The sequence below is a fragment of the Vitis riparia genome, chromosome 19 (genome assembly GCF_004353265.1).
Source record: "Vitis riparia cultivar Riparia Gloire de Montpellier isolate 1030 chromosome 19, EGFV_Vit.rip_1.0, whole genome shotgun sequence".
Classification (NCBI taxonomy): domain Eukaryota; kingdom Viridiplantae; phylum Streptophyta; class Magnoliopsida; order Vitales; family Vitaceae; genus Vitis; species Vitis riparia.
This window is the reverse complement of record NC_048449.1, coordinates 136,131-151,187: the sequence shown is the minus strand read 5'-3', so window position 1 is coordinate 151,187 and position 15,057 is coordinate 136,131. Positions and strand designations below refer to the sequence as shown.

Here is a 15,057-nt window from a genome sequence, read left to right as displayed (position 1 = left end):
AAAAATGGTGCGCAATTCCGAGTTCGGATAAGGGAGATATGGCCAAAACAGGCTCAAGTGCTCCGAGCTCAAACACACTTCGATAAACTCCAACTGAGCTAAAACTTCGAGATGGCCCCACTTCCTTTCTATGGCATGATGCCAACAACTAGGAAAATGGCCACGATGGCACTCCAAAATGAACCATACTCGCACCATAATGAACCACATACGAACCTAAACAAGGCTAAAAAAAAAAAAAAAAAACCGACTAAGCCCAAAAAGAGGCCCTAGTGGTGCCATATGAAAACATGAGTGCATGTGACACTCATAGGATAAATGCAAGTGTCAAGGGACAAAATTGAGGGTCTACACTGGGACTTTGCAAGATGGCTAAGGCAACGTATTTCCTAGTCTCCAATCCCCACAAGTGAGACGTCCTCCAGGAAGACTCCGACAAAGGCGTATTGAGTCACAATTTAGCCATAAGAGAGCTATTCATTGCTCTCGATGCAATGACATAGGTCACAATCGGTCTAAATGTAATAATCCATTACCGTGACATGTTAATTTCTTTGCTTGTAAGGTTTTCATTTTGTGTACGATCCCTCATTGTTCCATTATTTGCTTTATGGTCATGGGGTTGTTGCTTTTGGATGTTATGTATTGTCCTTATTATAGATAGAATGCACTACTTTTTAATTTTTTTTTATAGGACTACTTTTTAATTTACATTATTTGGAGTTGCTTTCATTATTGATTTAATTTGAAATTGCACTTTCAATGTGGTATCCTTTAACTTGATGTATACTTTCACTTCCCTATTTTAAGTATGTCCTACTCACATCATTGGATGCGTGCATTTTCATGTCACTTAGCTGAACTTTTATAGTATTGTACTATACTTGCTGTCTAGTTATTCACTTGGTCAGTTTAGCTGTGCATAACATTCTACTTTTCTATGCCCAATGATGCAGTTATAATATTAACAATGGCTGGTAATGGCCTAGATGGTTCTGCTACCAATTCACTCCCAATCTTGGTATGGTTCATCATGCTTGCTTATCTTTGTTGTTTTTGCATTCTTCCATTGCCAACATACTATTTGAGAGGTTTTGGCTTCTCTAGTAGAGTGCCACATGAACTTATAATCTATAGTCATGCAATTTTAATGTATTATGAGAATATAAATCAGACTGCATGTTGGTATCAAAATGGGTAAATTTTCATTTTATGATATTTTACATATTTGAATTGGTGTGAACAAATGACTCCCTTGTTTATATATAATCTGAAATCATTTTTTGAAAATTTCATTTTCAGATACCTTTTAAGTTAGTGTATATATATATATATATATATATTATGCATGAAATTTAAGTAATTTCTTCATCTCCCTTGTTATAGTTACCATGTATCAGTTATGTTGGAAAATGCTTTAATATAATTGTGAAACCAAGGTTTGGTTAATCTCGGTTTTGATGATAACAAAACATTGTTTAGAACTAATGATTATATTTTAAGTGTGATTAGGCAAGAGGATTTCCAAAGTGGCAATTACAAAGACATATCAAGCCAAAGAGAAATCATGAAGAAGAAGACCACCTCAAAGAGAAGTATTTTTCAAGACCCAAGCTTCATAAGATCTCTTTGTAAGGTTGTTGGTGCACTAGGTTTTTTCATGCATTGCATTCTTTACTTATGCATCAAAATCATCCAAGAATTAATTCATTTTAAATCCTTTTAAAATTGGATGATTCCATGTTTTCAATTAAAACCTTGTGTCAAATATTTTCCAAACTTGTTTTAAAGGTTTTAAATTGAAAAAGTTGGGTGTTGAGCCAAAAATGGCTCAACCGGTTGAATCGGATGAACAGTAACCGGTTGACCCACAGCTCAACCGGTTGAGGTTATGAACAGTAACCGGTTGACCCTCAGCTCAACCGGTTGAGGGGTATGAACAGTAACCGGTCGACCGTTCGAAAAATGCAAAAATTTTCTCTTTCTTCCAGAACGGTTGTTCAACCGGTCAAGGTTGAACCTCGTCCGGTCGAGGTCCGGTTGAGGTCCGGTCGAGGCCCGGTCGAGGCCCAACGGTCACCTGCCAAGCATTAAATGCTAATGGCTAGTCAACCGGTCGACCTCCAGCTCGACCGGACGAACCCTAAACGGCTAGTTTGGCTTTTTTCTTCTATAAAAAGGCTCCAATCTTCATTGTTTCAAGAGCTTAACCTTCCTAAATCATTCTTGAATATATTTGAGCCTTAGAAGAGTGTTTTTTAGTGCACCATTGTTCCAAAACTTGCATATCATTAGTGCACCATTCAATCCTAGTTTCTTGTATCATTTGAGCTTAAAGCTTTTGTACTAGGATTTTGTGAGATCTTTAATTGTAAATCTCTGAGAGGAAGTTTTCCAAGAGTGTGGTATCTCTTGAGAAGTGTAAAGGGTGCTTGGAGCCAAAAGTCCAAGAGGGTGGATTGGAACCATAATCCAATTGTATTGCTTGAAGGCTTGGTGTGGAAGCCTTGAATCAGTGGAACCCTCACTCGGTTAGGAGATTGAGGAGAGTGGATGTAGGCCGGGTTGCGCCGAACCACTATAAATCTTGTGTTTGCACTCTCTCTTCCCTTACTCTTTTAAATTATATGCAATTGTGTTTATTTTGTTTATTATATATTTGCATATAATTGTCTCTTATTTTTACATAGTTTAAATTTGGGAAACAGAGACCATCACCCTATTCACCCCCCCTCTAGGGTGATTACCATAGGTTGGATTAGCCTAAAATTCCTAACAATAATATTTTAACAATTCAACATTTATTTATTCAATATTATTCTATCAACTTTATAAGTTGTCGGGTAATATTTGTGTACAATTTGGTAATATGGAAAATGTGGTTCACTAACACCATATAAAATTATGCTTTAGGGATCTAATGGTCTTCGCTATACAGTTGTGGGGATAGGCAAAAACCATGTCGTCTAGGAAGAGGGATGAGGATAGAGGAAGGGATAAAGAGAGGTGTTGCGGTAGGAATGGTGATGGGGATGGGATTAATGCTAATGGATATACTCAAAGTATGTTCGGTTGTGTCACCTCAAACCATATTTGATAAAACCTAGAAAAGTTTTAAGTCAAAATGAACTTCCTTACCTAGTGTAATGCTTCACCAAATAATTTTACTTTTCCATTTCTTTTACTTAGGTTACACTTAAATTACAACTTGACACAAAGAAAAGAGGAAAAAAAAACTACTATATTTTTTTCAACTTTCTTATGGTTTGTTACACTATCAAACAACATCCAAGAAAACAATTGTTTGACTTTTAAGTTGCTATGATGTCTTATTATGAAGCAATCTAAGTATCCCTCGATTAGCTTTTTGTTACACCGGTATTCAACCCATTTTTTAAAGCAAGATTATGAGGACAAGTTGTCCCCTTTTAGAAGACACATGCAATATGACAATTTTTTTGTTTTGGTTTGTTTTTAAGTGAAATTATCATAACAATTAGAAGATAATTTCAAATGTTTAGATTACTATTTCCAATTACAACTCTTTGCTCAAGGTTTAATTTTGAAATCTGTTTGAACAATCAATTTCACACTTCAATTTCAGGTTTTACTTTGATTTTTAACTAATCATAGTCCTTAGCACTCAAAATAAAAAGTGAATTTACTAAAAAATAACTAGTGAACATGAATCTTCAAATGACTTGTGATTTTGTTTTCCTACTAATTGTTTGACCATTTTCTTCTATTCACTTTTCTCAACCCTCAATGTTGAGAGACGTTGCTAGTGATGGCCATTGAACTCTTCTTCCAAAGGCATAAAACCTTAGGAGTTGAGTCAGCAACTAGATTGCTGATGAACAACCAACTCGCTCACCGAACTCCTTGCCATACTCGAATCAGAATTGCATGTCAGAGACTAATGATAAATAACCCTAGGAAGTGAGTCTCTTTCCCCAAATTTTTAATCTCCAAATAAATGAAATTTGATTGTGTTTATTTTCCTCTTTGGCCTTTGTTTGGCTTATTTGAGTGAAAAAATGAAATTTGATTTTCCATACGGACCAAGAGTTATTTTTTACGCTCAACTTCGGTTCATTGTCAAGCGCTGCTCAGATATAGAGATTACTGCTAATCTAGTACCTCACCTTCTAACTGGCACTAAAGATTTCTATTTACTTCAGATCACTTCTTATCCTTTCCTAGGTGAATTTCGGATTTCTAGTTTCTGGAAATCAAAGTAATGGATAGTTGATGTTGCTTGAAGCATTCAACTCGTCTTGTGTTTGTTTCCTAGTTATATAATGGTAATGAATATTCATTCTAATCTTTGTTGCACTTTAATAGGTTGAACTGCAATGAGCCTTTCATTCCAATTTTATGTTAATTTAATTCATTATTTTTATTTCATCAACATCTTTAAGTTTTTCTCATTCCACCTCTAAATAATGTTTTCAATTTTATTAATTTCATATTTTCTGTTTCTGAATTTATAAAATTGTTTTCTTTTTTAATTGCTAAGAAAATCAGGGAAAAGAAGATAAATAAATGTTTACAATTTATTTTCTTAAAATTTTTTTCTTTTATATTATTTTTGTTCTCCTCTAGGTACTTAACACTTACTTTAGAATTAATAAGATTGTTCCTTTGCTGATAATGGAATGGTATCCAAAAAATCTTAATAAAGATTCATTTCAATATTTGGTTGCACTTAATACTCTATAATGGAATGAAAATTTCATTCCCATTTTGAGCTAACTTCATGATTTTTATTGCATACAATCTCTAAGCTATTCTTACCCACCCCAAATAGTGGTTTCCATTTTATCAAAAATTTCATATTTTATGTTTTTAATCTATGAGAAAGGAAAACTTTTTATTTAATTACACTTAGAGAAAAAACATTTCCAAACGCACTATAATTCTCTCAACTGTATATCCAGCCTTTAAAAGAGATGAAATGGTGCTCTCTGTGAAAATCTGGCACATATGATTGTAATCCCTTACAGAAGTTTTCTTCACTTGTACCTAAAAAAAATTCAATTAAATAATTGGGATTCCAGAGCGATAAGGCATAAATTCTCCTTTTGGGGCAGTATTATAATGCGTTGGACCAATATCCTACTCAACCAAATGTGAATGTGGATGAATAGGTCAGCTCCATGTGAAACTAATAGAAGATTTGGTGAATGAACTGACTGAAACATTAGAATTGAAACATTAATCTTCATCATGATGATGATGATTATTGTTGTTTTAAATATTGTCCAAATAATTAAGTCCTTTCTCTCTAAAGATTTTTGTAATTCTTGAAGTTTAAGTCTTGAAATTAAAGCCTCAGAATATTCTCAAATATCTGATAATTTGGCATTTGTAAATGGGTATGCAGCCAAGCTGTTGAAACACTAGTTGAGTCCTACCTGATATTAAAATTTTGATTTCTTAAGCAAACAGAAAACTTGTAATTAAGCAAGATATTATAAGTGTATGTTGTGAACTATGTTTTGGTTTTAAGACTAATGCATTGGCATAAAACATAACTTAATGCTAGTTAAACTACTGTGGTAATGAAGGAGAACTGCTGATGAAGTTTCAAGTGTAACAAGCAGTGTCATGACCTCTACTTGAAACTATGTTTGATGTTTCTTACCTTAGTTGATGTTCTTGTTGTATTGGCCATCTACCAGTTGGAGTTTATGGTTTCCAAACTCCTCTTCATTCATTTAATTCTCTAAGACTCATGGATTCACCTTATTTATTCTTGTTTTCAAGGGCAAAGATACTCTTTGTTTACTATTCTACAAAAAATTATGTAGTAGCATTTCATATTGTATCAGTACCTAATTTGAAATGACCACTTCCTCTATTATGCAAATTTTAGATTATTATGCCCAGTGAATCATATTCAGGCCTCAAAACTTTCACAAGTTTAGATTAAGAGTCCTAGTTTTCATTTATTTTCCCATGGATCCTCACTCAGCTAACAACTTAGGTATGAACGAACTTCGGCCGAACACATGATTCATGGTATCAGAAAATAGTGTACAATTCTTCAATGATAGTAATTACCATGTGGGAATACTCTCAACAGAAGCTTGGATTCCAAACCTTGTCCATGTTCAAGGGCAATAACAAAGTGCTTGCTCTAGTAGTTCCTCTAGATTTTGTGCCTGTCAGAAGTATCAAAAGGAGTAGGTTAGACCCCTTTTAAATAGCCAAAAGAATGAAAAGAACAGGGAAAACAAAGAGATATCTTTGAGTTTTTTCCCTTGCTCACATCTATGAATGCAAGGCCCTTAGCAACCAACATGTTGTTAGTTATAGTGGAAAACACTTGGGGGAATACAATTATTGCAAAGATGATTCCTAACACAAAACCCACTGTGTGCGAGGGAATACGAAGAAAAGGCCTTTGAGTTAGTGAGCTTTTATTTCCACCTTCTCAAGCATTTTAATGTAACCATGTTAAGGTAATGAAAGAAATCTTCTTTTCCATAGCATTTTTTGTTTACTCCATTTGTTCGTTGTTGTTGAAGATCACAAATTCATTACCAAGGATTTTGGTTCTATCAAGTTGTCTTACAATCTAAATGGGAATTAAATAGGATTATTCATTGATTTGTTGATGGTTTCTTTCTCTAATAGAATTAGTCAATTTATTTCCATAAATTGACTTGATTTCCTTCTTTTATATATCATGTAATATTCCCATATTTATTTTTGTACTTTTATAGTCTATTCTATACAGTTTTACTGTTATTGTCTATTCTATATAGGCTTATTCATAAATTGACAATCCTCTCTCTTACAGGATATCTCACTGTCAATAGTACCCAACCCCATCTCATGTCTTACTTTGTTGTATATTATTTCTAAATACAAGCAGACAAGTCTTTGTAACTATGAGAAATGACATATTTACTTTTTCACTTATTTTTTGCATTACCAACTGCAATGATGTTGCTATTCCTAACATGGCCATGTTGTCAAACATTGCATGCAAGGCCCATCAATGTTTACATGATACTCAGTAGCAAGATTTAAGAAACTTTGCAACCATTTACCAGAGGAAAAAATACAAGCCATAAGAGACCTCCAAATTGGAGGTCTCTTAAACTTAAACTGCACAGAGGTGCGCCACAACATCTGTATCTTTCTAATCCAACATTTCAATGTTGGATTTAGATGGATAGAGTTCTCAGCCTAAAAACACTATCCTGTTATAGCCACCGATGTTGGCCTCATTTTCGGCCTCCCAATAGAAGGACGGATTCTACAGGTGACCTCTACATTATCAGAGCATCCATTTAGGACTATTCGGGCATGCGAGGAGAAACTCCTGAACTTACCTGTAGGTGAGGAGTTCCGTAGAGCATTCATTTACCACGCATGTGCCACATTGTTGGCCCCCACGTCTAGGCTCAATGGTTACCGTAACTTGTGGCATACCATCCATGAGGATGGATTCCGAAATGACGTTAATTGGGCTCAGTTTGTGCTTGACCAATTGGTTGAGGGAATTAGGCGATACCAACAGTCTAACACCTCTTAGGTACATGGCTGCATTTTATTTCTACAGGTAGTGAACTTATTTAATATTTGTCTTCCATTTTTTTATATAATTTTATTGCACAACTAAGTAACATTTGCCTGTTGATGTTTGTATTTATTATGCAACTACATTATGTCATTAAATTCCAAATTCCTTTAGTCCAAGTCCCCATTACAGTGCCCCCAGCATTGGCATGGACTGATGATTTGATTAAGCGGCGACTAGTGATTGAGATAAAAGAGTTTGGAGCATTCAGACATGTTGAGGTTGATTTTGTAAGTGATGCATGCATAAATATATTGTCATTACCAGCATAACACTCATTATTTAAGTACTGATTTTCAGTGCTAATTATAAGCGTCCCAGAGATCTCCAACCGTAGAGAGAACTAGGGAGGCAGAGACTAATGTGGACCATGACACAAATGTTGATGTTGAAAATAGTGATGATTTTAAAAAAAATTAATAAATGTTCATTTCATTGTCATTGTAATTTATTTTTACTTCTTAACTACAAAGAAATATGTTGTTGTGACATTTTGTGCTCAAAGATTGACATCAATATCATGTGATAAGAAATATGGCATCAATATCATGATGCGGAACGAGCAATCGACCAATATCAACGGGGCATTCAGCAGTAGCTGAGAATGATGCGTGGCCTTATGCATAAGTTAGGGGCTCGAAAACATAGTGAGGTAAATTTAGATGGTGGTGGTCACTTTGGCTATGCACCAGCCAACACTCCCACAGTCGATGACCATGCATTTCCTGATGATGAGTACATGGCTTCGCATGCTGCAGACCATGTGATAGACACACCAAATCACGTTGTCGCCCCTAAGTTTGAGTTGCAGCCCAATGTACCCATTAATGTAGTAAGCGGTAAGTGATAAAATTTATGCAAACACCTATATGGTTAACAACCCAAGTATCCAATCATAATGTATACCTTTGCTGACTAGTTCTAAATCTCGTATTGCAGATGGTGAAGAACAACCAGAAGGTAATGTTGTCCCCACAAATAGGAACGTTCGAAGACGCCGAGTGCGTCGAATGGCTCCAAACTTGTTGTCCCCATACATATCCCAACCACAAACCAAACAATCTTCCATCAGAATGGACCTAAAACAAATAGCTGCACTGGTATTTGGAGAGGATTTGGATGCTAGGTAACATACTTCAGAGACACTCCTCTCATTGTATGATAGTGATAACACAAAAACTAAATTGTATGTGTTTGTAATAGTGGGGAACTAGTGTCTATGCATGACACTATCCTAACCAGAGGCAATTTGGGCTGCTTCGAAGGGAATAGCTGGATAGAGAACGACGTGCATATGACTTCTTATCCCTCTTTATGCATTATTTTAAGTTTGAAAATGAAAGTGTGGTTTTAATATAATTAGTTGCTTACACTTTTATGATCTACAAAATCAGGTCGTCGATGTCTATTGTAGATTATTGCAGTATGAACATGAACTGAAGACAAAACTGTTTCTATCCCCCTACATAGTTGTAATGATGACTATTCCATTAAATCATTGCTTAATTTTATTTTATGTCTTGAACCAGGCATTACCTACAATGACAAACCTGATGTTAGCCCCTATTTGATATGCAGGAAATGGTAATCCACTCCCAGGAAAAACACTTAGTGAGGGAAGCAGTTATAGGATGTTTTGAACCAGTGTATCAGATGGATATTCCATATGTCAATGTTAACGAGGTGGTTTCCTATGTTTAATGCTTGGATTTGTATTTTTATTGCATGAAGGTACAATATTTAGATGTATGTTTAATGGCAGTCTATTGGTGCAGGTCTTCTTACCGGTTCTCATAAAGAACCATTGGACACTGTACGTATATGACCTATCAAACAAGAGAATCCAACTACTAGATTCTCGTCCTGGTAGGAAGAAGACAACTTTGAGTGGAATACAACAAAATCTGGTAAAGTAACAAGTAACAACTAATAATTTGTTAGGTATGTCTTCCCATAAAAATTTCAATTGTTGTGTTAATAAATATTTCAGGCTAAGGTTGTCCTCTGGTTGGTTGCACACAAAAAAGAGGTATTAGCTTATGATTTGAGGACATTCAATTTCCTAACACCTGATATACTCTTCCAACCTAATGAGTGAGTGTTGATCTTGCAGTCCGGGATGATATTAAAATGGATTGCGACTTATTTTAAGTTCCTCTCGTATTTATAATTCCACACTTAATAATGTTTTGGTAATGATATTGACGTAGGCACGATTGCGGAGTTTTTGTAATGAAATTCATGGAGTTGTGGTCAATGGGTGGGTTCTCCAAATCAATCAATGTGGTACATATGAGGAATTATCTATGATTATCTCATTAATGGTAAAATAGTTAGAAAAGCCTAATTAATTAATTTGCTGATTTGTTACTATCAACTTGAATGAATGCAAGGGAAATTGAAACATTATAGGTTGAAGATTATGGGGAGTATGTTGTTTTCAACACAGAATGCACACCGAGACCGTGTCCAGGGGGATTACTGGGGATTGTAATTTGTGATGAGAATGTATAAAGTTAGCATATTTGTATGTAATTTATAGTGGACAAACGTAGTTCTTTAAATGTTTTTTATGGTGCCACATGCAGAAATGAACACTGGGATTATGGGATTAGTAGGAGTTTGACTATTTTTTTACTTAAGTTGATTGTCATTGCATTGTAAGTAAACAAGGAGAATTAAATATTATTAGAATGAATTTTCAAAATTGCATAGAAATTAAAACCTTGGTTCTCTGCCACTTGTGAACATATGAAACTGTAGTAGTCGCTCTCACAGGTATGATCATATTCCTCTATATATTTCTTTAGGAATACTCTTTTAGTAATCTCTGCTGATTTTGCTCACTTGATTTTCAATCAACTTGCACATGCCTAACTGTTCATGTTCAGGGAAGAGACTTGATGTCAGGAGCTATTCTTCGTGGTTGTATGCATCTTGTTGATCTGGCCGACAGTGAGAGAGTAGACAAATATGAGGTCACTGGAGATAGACTAAAGGAGGCACAACATATTAATAGATCTCTCTCTGCTCCAGGGGATGTCATCTCTTGCCTTGCCCAGAAGAGTCCACATGTCCCTTACAGGAATAGTAAACTAACAGAACTTCTTCAAGACTCACTTCATAAGAATAAACTAATGCATTTTCAGAGTATGAACTTCATATTTGATTCTGTTTTCTTTAATTTTATTTTTTAAATTATAATATGGCTTTTGGATTGTAATTCTCTTTAGGGGGGCAAGCCAAGACACTAATGTTTGTTCACATTAGCCCTGAACCGGATGCTGATGGAGAAACAATTAGCATAGTTAAATTTGCAGAGCGATTTGCCACTGTAGAACTTGGTGCTGCTCGTGTAAACAAGGATAGTGCAGATGTGAAAGAGTTGAAAGAACAGGTTCTCAATGCTCTCATTATTTATCATTCTTCTCAATTCTTATTTATTCTTCTGAAAACTTTGAACTATTATTTTAGATTGCTACTCTAAAGGCAACTCTAGCAAGGAAAGAGGAGAACCAGAGGACATGCAACATTCATTTTCCAACAGTTCTAAAAGATACAGAACAAAAACCAGTGATTTATCACCTTTTCATTGTAACAAGCATGTTGGAGATATGTTAGATGATCAAAATAGCTACAGGCAACCAATGTGGGATGTAGGCAACATCGAGGTAAATATTTTTTTTAATCATGATGAGATATTCCTCTTTCTTGACCCCAATCATTGATATTTGGCTTTGAATAATAACATAAGTGTATTTAAACTTGAATGATAGCAAATTGATGATGGTGAGGGAACCTTTTTTTCTTGATAATCATGACACATCATGCCTAAGTTTGAAGATGATCATAAACTATGTATTATATCACATTCATTGGAAATTTTCATAAAAAGTAATTTCTAGCTCATGTATGATTAGGTTCCACATAGATGTGGTCTAGGTAGACGTCAAATAATGGCTTCATTTTAGTTGACTGATTATTATGCATCCAAGTCTTTGTGAAACCAGAATTCAAGTTTGATGTTCTGATTATGTAGGCACGCAACAATTCCATGATGAGGCAAAAGAACCAAAGCTTTGATCTTGAGGAGTTACTAGGGAACTCACCTCCTTGGCCTCCAGTCAGTAGTACTGTACAAAATTATGTGGAGGATGACAAAGACATTGGCTCTGGCCAGTGGGTATATAAGGTTATAGTGAATAAGCAAGATGTTGTACCTAGAGTTCGAAACCCTTTAGGATGTTGGGAAACAGAGAATAGGAACTTGCCTGATGCTTTCTACCAAAAACTTATTTCAGATTCTTCAAAGCTATTCCCAGATCAATCATATAACATATTCATGGCAAACAATCGTTATGACATTGCCAATAATGATGATTTGCATGAGGATGCTGCCATCAGTGCTTCTTCTTATGCCAATTTGCTTTGGCAATTCAATAATGCAAAAATAACTAGCATGACTAATGGGATTGAGTCAAAAATCAAGAAACCTAATACAAAGCCAGCAAATAGTCTAGAACTAAGGTAATGCAAACTAATTTATTCTTCATTTCAACTATTGTTACCTAGGAAGTTCCCATGTATACTGACAAAATGTTATCAAAATTTTCCTACAGGAATTTGAATTCTATTGTGGGCCATTCACCATCACAGAAACTATCAAATGGGGTTAGGACCCGACAGCACAGGAATGGAAGGCACCCAGTTCCCGCGTATGGGAAGCGAAAAATTAGGAATAGAAGTAGCACTGTGATTACTCAAAGATTTTATGTTTTATATATAGATATTTCCTTTTGGTGTTCTTTATGATATATAGTTCAACGCAGCAATAATTCCAGTTGCTTGTAATGTTAGTGGTGAGTTCACAGGTGTGTTCCACCTATTTTGTTTCAATTACAGATACATCTATTTGAAGAATCTATACACTTCATTGTTTTTCTTTTGACTTTTTCTGACATGGAGTTCAAACAAGTCAGGGTTGTTATGGGTTTCAATTTTACCTTCAATCAAACTAAGACACAATACTAAAAGTTGTCTCCCGAATTCCCATTGGAGGTGTGGAAGGAAATAGAATTGGAAAATGAAGCCTCTTAGAAAGGAAAATTAGGCAATTAAGAGTGTAAAAACAAGGCCATCTCAAACGAGGTAAAGTTCGAGGCATGGGGCTCAGGCTCTGTGTGCAAGATGACCAACCATTATCACTCAAATATTGAGCTCAAGGACGAGGACATCAAGACCGGAAAATATAAGGCCATGGGGATGTACAAGGTTGTGGAAGAGTACCTCCACGCCAACCCAGATGCCTATGCCTAATAGAGTGTATGGTTGATCTTATTAGTTATCATACATGTAGGTGTGGCTTTTTCTTTTTTTTTTTCCTAGGTTTTTTGGTAGTCAAAATTGCTCATGGCTTGGTAATGAGAACCCACTTTGCCCTTGGGTTAGTTGGGTGGATATTAGCTTGATTGATTATAAGAATAAGGTTTGTTAGAGACTTATAGTCAATATTTGTGTTGAAATTATCCTTGGACTCCTACTTTAGTATTGGGAACTACAAGTTCAAACAAAAGAAAAGAGGAACTTAAGAATAATCCATAATCACTTGAAAATTATTAGTCTTTATTTTCGAAGTTATTATGTATGATTTTAAAAATTATTATTAACCATTCTCAGAATGCAGTAGCTCCACACCTTAAAAGTAATCATTTGGCACATCGAAAAATGGCGATCATCATCCCAAAATTTTGGACTAATGGGAATGACACCGTTCAAGCACAAAACACCTTCTTCAGCACTAAGTACTTGGTTAAAAAGCTAATCTATCAAGTCAATTCTCGTTAGATTACAGGTAGGTTACCTCTATAATTCCTAACTTACAACTGTTACAATTTTTGAAGCACGTGTTTCTCATACAAAGCAAGATGTCTCTCTTGTTGGGATTCCTGAACTGAAGCAGCTCAGCCCCATAATGATGTTTTGTGAGTTCTTCCATAAGTTTTAGCACAATGGATTTTGTATAGTCCTCTGGGTTCGTATGTTGGCTATTGTTGTCCTCGTTGGCCTTGAATATTTAAACACCATATTCTAACTACGTGAACTTTAGAGGGCTAGTTATGATCGTTGACATCTTATTTTCTCTTGTTATTCTTTCATTAACATCCATATCTTCAACAGATTTAATAGCTCGGTCAAAGTCATCTACTCTCGAACGTTTCCCATGGGAAGTAGTGTTGAGCTTACCGTCCATTGTTGTTTTATTCAGAGAAACTGATGTTAATTGTTGCTGAAGTAAATCAAGTTTTCCTTGTGTGGATTGTAGTTGAACAGAAAGAACTTTTGTCCTGTTGTTTGCTTATGCACGTGCTACATGCTCACTCTCCAGAAGGCCTTCAAGGACTTGAATTGTATGAATTGTTAACCTTGTCTCAGATTTAGAACAGAGGTTGGGCTTTGGTGAATAGTTGTGTCCTTTGCAACTGCAACGACATTAAATAAAAATCATTCCAATAATGCAAGCTTTCTTCACAAAACCAAGGTGGAAAAAAAAACCTTGGAATAGAAAGGGAAAAATTATCAAATTCAAAAAAACTTAAATCTCAAAATCAATGCTTACTAGAGGCTGCTTTAGAAAGGCTTTTAACATCATCAAACACCAACCAGTACCTACTTGGCAGCCAACACACTCGTCTCTCTAGTATGCCTTTATTTGTTTTCTCATTGGGGAAAAAAAAAACACATACCCTTTATCAGGTTGAAAACAATCATAAGGCGGGCCCACGTGGATATCAATCAATGAAAGGTTATTATCATTTCAGTTGAGAAATGAGCAAGCAAATTCTTCAAAAACATTTCAAATCCTTCAAGATAGGCAGCCTTGTACACACTTGTACAGTTAACACATTTGCTCTGTACACTTAGTGTAAATGCCTTGTCCAGTCACCAAATCCCTAATAGGTACATATTTTCAAGTGAATATGGGTGGGTAACCAATGTTTCCATTACCATGGACCAGGGAAAATGACAAAAAAATTTTAATTTCGGTTCATATTCATCATTACTAGGGAAGCTAATAGGATGAATGAACATGGTAAACATCAAATAAAATGCATGCAATGAGTGTGTTATCAAGCAACATGTGTGAGGATTGTTCCCCACGATTGGAAAAAGTAAGATAGACACCCTTGTACACCCTTGTACTTTTAGTACATTGGCCTTGTACACTTAGTGTAAATGTCTTGTACAGTTGCAGGACTTCGACCTAGATACAATAGAAGTAGTGCATATGGCCAGGTTAACCATGTTCCAATGTCATGGCTCACTGAGTTGGGGAAAAATGACACCAAATTTAGGCTCCTATTCATCATAAGAGTGCTATCTCATCCAATAAATGTGTACGAAGGGAAATGAGGAATGTCCCCCTTAGAAAAAATAAATGAGCAAGCAAATTTTTCAAAAGCATT

At 35.4% G+C, this 15,057-nt stretch overlaps 1 long non-coding RNA gene and 1 pseudogene across 1 annotated transcript; both read left to right on the top strand.

Annotated features, from left to right (window-relative positions):
- The first annotated feature begins 8,547 nt into the window (after positions 1–8,547).
- On the top strand, positions 8,548–9,492 carry LOC117908630. Its single transcript, XR_004650229.1, has 3 exons — positions 8,548–8,720; positions 9,173–9,277; positions 9,370–9,492. It is a non-coding gene; the product is annotated as an uncharacterized LOC117908630 (long non-coding RNA).
- Positions 9,493–10,467: 975 nt separating this feature from the next.
- LOC117909015 lies at positions 10,468–12,910 on the top strand (annotated as a pseudogene).
- Positions 12,911–15,057: the final 2,147 nt, after the last annotated feature.